Below are 5532 nucleotides of genomic sequence, written 5' to 3'. Positions count from 1 at the left end.
TGGCAGAGTCGCTGCTCACTGCAGCCTCGACCTCCTGGGCTCAAGCGATCCTCCCGCCTCAGCCACCTGAGTAGCTGGGATCACAGGCTCAGACTACCACAGCTGGCTTTTTTTTTTTTTTTTTTTTTTTTTTTTTTTGAGACGGAGTCTCACTCTGTCGCCCAGGCTGGAGTGCAGTGGCATGATCTCAGCAGCTCACTGCAAGCTCTGCCTCCTGAGTTCACGCCATTCTCCTGCCTCAGCCTCCCAAGTAGCTGGGGCTGCAGGCGCCCGCCACCACACTTGGCTAATTTTTTGTATTTTTAGTAGAGACGGGGTTTCATCGTGTTAGCCAGGATGGTCTCAATCTCCTGACCTCGTGATCCGCCTGCCTCGGCCTCCCAAAGTGCTGGGATTACAGACATGATCCACCGTGCCCAGCCTCCAGCTAATTTTTTTTTTTTTTGGAGCGATAGGGTCTCACTATATTGCCAAGGCTGGTACATTTTTAAAAAATTAATGGAACAGGCTGGGTGCAGTGGCTCATGTCTGTAATCCTAGCACTTTGGGAGGCTGAGGCGGACAGATCACAAGATCAGCAGTTCGAGACCAGCCTGACCAACGCGGTGAAACTCCATCTCTACTAAAAATACAAAAACTATCTGGGTGTGGTGGTGTGCACCTGTAATCCCAGATACTCTGGAGGCCGAAGCAGGAAAATCGCTTGAACCCCTGGGAGGTGGAATTTGCAGTGAGCCAAGATCACACCACTGCACTCCAGCCTGGGTGACAGAGTGAGACTCTGTCTCAAAAAAAAAAAAAAAAAAAAATAGTGGAACAGAAAAAAATAAGAAAGATAAAGGGCAGGATCAAAAGCAGTGGGTGGCAAAGTTGGGTGCTTGGACACAGGACCCCAACTCTCAGCCTCAGCTCCTGGCCTCCCTTGGGTGCTGTCCAGGTGCTGGACCTTGACCACCAGAGGGCAGCAGGGCCCAAGAAGAGGCACCTTCCCCACTCCCCGCGAGGCCCATGGGGCAGGTGTGATGATCTGCCCCATTGCTCCTGCCTGGGGTATGTTTAGCAACAAATAACTGCCACCAGCCCCACCCACTGAGCCCTGCCCACCCCACCAACATTTTACAGAAATAAAACTGGGGCTCAGAGTGGCTGAGTAAGTTGACCATTCAGTTAGTCTAGGCAGACCCAAAAGAGAATCAGGCGGTCCTGAATCAGTTGTGGTTCTAAGGTCAGAGAGATGTGGGTTTGAATCCCCCCCTGCACGTACCAACTGGCAGGATTCTTGTCAAGCGTCAGGTGGGCCTGGATGGAGTGCGATCAAACGTGGGAAACGCAATAAGAACACCACTGCTGTTCTCTCCTGATTCCACCCCAGAATTTGCAACGCAGTTCAGGGAGATGATCAAAATACTTAAGAGTGTTAAGGAACCCCGACAGAGTGATCCCAGAAAGCGAGGTGCTGTGGGCAGGCACCAGGGGGCACGCCCCACTGTGTGTGGCCAGAAGAATCCTGGAGGGTTGCCAGAGAAGGGGTGGAGCTGGAGGACCCTGCGGGGGCAGGCTGGATAGCTGGCGGGACTTTCCTGCTGGAGAATAAACCCATGCAGAGACCCAGCCCCTATGTGGGGCGCTGGGAAAGGTTTTGGAGCTGTGTACTGCTTCTCGTCCTCCCAACAGCGAAGGGCTGCTGCCTCCACAGTGCCAAGAAGTGACACCTCTCGGGAGCTTCTGTCTGGCCCAGCCCAGCCACTTCAGACACCCTGAGCTCTCCAGCTCTTTTCACTTCCCCACCCCAACACCTCCATTGAGAATCAAAAAAGAAATGGCCTGATAATTTATTTTTAGCGACAGAATCTCACTCTGTCACCCAGGGTGCAGTGCAGTGGTGCTATCCTAGCTCACTATAACCTCAAACTCCCCGGGCTGCAGCGATCCTCCCGCCTCAGTTTCCTGAGTAGCTGGGATCACAGGCCTGTGCCAACATGCCTGGCTAATTTTTTTTTTCTTTCTTTTTTTGAGACTGACTTCCGCTCTTGTTGCCCAGGCCGGAGTGCAGTGGCACGACCTCAGCTCACCGCAACCTCTATCTCCCGGGTTCAAGCGATTCTCCTGCCTCAGCCTCCTGAGTAGCTGGGATTACAGGCATGTGCCACCACGCCCTGCTAATTTTGTATTTTTAGTAGAGATGGAGTTTCTCTATGTTGGTCAGGCTAGTCTCAAACTCTTGACCTCAGGTGATCCTCCTGCCTTGGCCTCCCAAAGTGCTGAGATTACAGGTGTGAGCCACAGCACCCGGCCTATGCCTGGCTAATTTTTTTATTTTTTATTTTTTGTAGAGATGGAGTCTCACTATGTTGCCCAACCTGGTCTCGAACTTCTAGGCTCAAATCTGCCTTGGCCTCCCAAAGGGCTGGGATTACAGGCGTGCACCTGGCCAAGAATTTTGTTTATTTTTTATTTATTATTATTATTATTATTTTGAGATGGAGTTTTGCTCTTGTTGCCCAAGTTGGAATGCAATGGCACAATCTCAGCTCACTGCAACCTCCACCTCCTGGGTTCAAGCGATTCTCCTGCCTCAGCCTCCCAAGTAGCTGGGATTATAGGCGCATGCCACCATGCCCAGCTAATTTTTGTATTTTTAGTAGAGATGGGGTTTCATCATGTTGTCCAGGCTGGTCTCGAACTCCTGACCTCAGGTGATCCGCCCACCTCGGCCTCCCAAAGTGCTGGGATTACAGGCATGAACCACCGCACTTGGTCAATAATTTTTGTTTCTTTTTTGAAACAGAGTCTTGCTCTGTCGCCCAGGCTGGAGTGCAGTATTGAGATCTCGGCTCACTGCAACCTCCGTCTTCTGGGTTCAAGTGATTCTCCTGCCTCAGCCTCCAGAGTAGCTGGTATTACAGACGTGTGCCAGCACCCCCCGGCCTGCCAAGAATATCGTATACCACTGTCACTCATCACATCCTCTAGGGCCAGCTCCCTGAAAGTTCCCAATCCCCTCACCTACATCCTCCCCTCCCCGCTGCCCTCAGACCCACCATCCAGGAGGGAGCCATACCACCCTGATCACATCTTGGTCTCAGCAGAGTCCAGGTGCAGTCTTCCCCCAGGGCATTAACAGCACTCCCTGAGCTTCTCTTTCCCCATTTCCTTCTCCCCCTCCCTCCCTCACTCCTCCTACCCAGGATCTCCTCCTCAATGAACTATCCTTCCTTATCCACAATTTTGTTTACCCATGGTTAACCTTAACCCAAAACTATTAAATGGAAAATTCTAGAAATAAACAATTCGTAATTCTTCTTTTTTTTTTTTTTTTTTTTTTTTGAGACATAGTCTCACTCTGTCACCCAGGCTGGAGTGCAGTGGCATGATCTCCACCCACTGCAACCTCGCCTCCCTAGTTCAAGCGATTCTCATGCCTCAGCCTCCCAAGTAGCTGGGATTACAGGCATGTGCCACCACGGCGAGCTACTTTTTGTATTTTTAGTAGAGACAGGGTTTTGCCATGTTGGCCAGGCTGATCTTAAACTCCTGACCTTGGGTGATTCCCCCACCTCAGCCTCCCAAAGTGCTGGGATTCCAGGAGTGAGCCACCAAGCCTGGCCATAAGTTTTCAATTGTGCACCATTCTAAGTAGTGTGATGACATCTCCCCAGTTCCCACTCTGTCCTTCCTGGTAGACACTACCTATTAGTCAGTGTCGAGTCATTACATAAGTTACTTAGTTGGGATCCACTGTGGTATGGCAGTGCTAGTTTCAAGTAACCCTTACTGTATTTAACAATGGCCCCAGGGCACAAGAGTAGTGATGCTGGCAATTCTTACATGCCAAAGAGCAACTGTAGAGAGCTTCCTTTCACTGAAAAGGTTAAAGTTCTCAACTTAAGAAAAGAAAAAAATCGAATGCTGAAGTTGCTAAGATTTGTCGTAAAAATGAATCTCCTGCCAGGCATGGTGGCTCACGCCTGTAATCTCAGCACTTTGGGAGACTGAGGCGGGTGGATCACCTGAGGTCAGGAGTTCGAGACTAGCCTGGCCAAGATGGTAAAACCCTGTCTCTACTAAAAATGCAAAAAATTAACCGGGCATGGTGTTGTGTGCCTGTAATCCCAGCTACTCAGGAGGCTGAGGCAGGAGAATCCCTTGAACCTGGGAGGCGGAGGTTGCAGTGAACTGAGATCACGCCACTGCACTCCAGCCTGGGCAACAAGAGTGAAACTTCGTCTCAAGAAAAAAAAGTATATAGTGCTTACTACATGCCTGACACTTTTTTGAGACAGGATCTCACTCTGTTGCCCAGGATGGAGTGCCGTAGTTCAATCACAGCTCACGGAAGCCCCAACCTCCTGGGCTCAAGTGGTCCTCTCACTTCAGCATCCTGAGTAGCTTGGACTAGAGGAGCATATCACCATGGCTAATTTTTTTTTTTTTGAGAAACAGGGACTCACTATGTTGCCCAAGCTGGTCTCAAACTCCTGAACTCAAGTAATCCTCCTGCCTCAGCCTCCCAAAGTGTTGAGATTACAGGCATGAGTCCCCGTACAATGCTTTTTTTTTTTAAATATAATTTTTAGTCCAGACGCAGTGGCTCATGCCTGTAATCCCAACACCTTGGGAGGCCGAGGCGGAAGAATCGCTTGAGGTCAGGAGTTCGACACCAGCCTGGCCAACATGGTGAAACCCTGTCTCTACTAAAAATACAAAAACCAGCCGGGCACGGTGGTGCATGCCTGTAATCCCCACTACTCGGGAAGTTGAGGCAGGAGAATCGCTTGAACCCGGGAGGCGGAGGTTGCAGTGAGACGAGATGGTGCCATTGCACTCCAGCCTGGGTGACAGAGCGAGACTCCATCTCGAAAAATAAAACAAAAGCCGGGCGTGGTGGTGCTCGCCTATAATCCCCGCACTTTGGAGGCTGAGGCAGGCAGATCGCCTGAGGTCAGCCTGGCCAACATGGTGAAACCCTGTCTCTACTAAAAATACAAAAATTACCTGGGAGTGGTGGCGTGTGCCTGTAATCCTAGCTACTCAGGAGGCTGAGGCAGGAGAATCGCTTGAACCCAGGAGGCAGAGGTTGCAGTGAACCAAGATTGCACCACTGCACTCCAGCCTGGGCGACAGAGTGAGACTCTGTCTTAGTAAATAAATGAATAAATAAATAAATAAATAGGCCGGGTGTGGTGGCTCACACCTGTAATCCCATCACTTTCAGAGGCCGAGGTGTGGATCACCTGAGGTCAGGAGTTCAAAACCAGCCTGGCCAATATGGGAAAACCCCGTCTCTACTAAAAATATAAAAATTAGCTGAGCATGGTAGCGCGTGACTGTAATCCCAGCTACTGGGGAGGCTGAGGCAGGAGAATTGCTTGAACCCGGGAGGTGGAGGTTGCAGTGAGCCGAGATCACACCATTGCACTGCAGCCTGGGCAACAAGAGCAAAACTCTGACTCAAAAAAAAAAAATTATTTTTAACCGTCATTTCTTCTGCAACAACACTTCAAATACCAACTCATTAAACCTTTATTTCCA

This window comes from Chlorocebus sabaeus, chromosome 1 (genome assembly GCF_047675955.1).
Source record: "Chlorocebus sabaeus isolate Y175 chromosome 1, mChlSab1.0.hap1, whole genome shotgun sequence".
In the NCBI taxonomy this organism is placed as follows: Eukaryota; Metazoa; Chordata; class Mammalia; order Primates; family Cercopithecidae; genus Chlorocebus; species Chlorocebus sabaeus.
Note: the sequence above shows the minus strand (reverse complement) of the source record.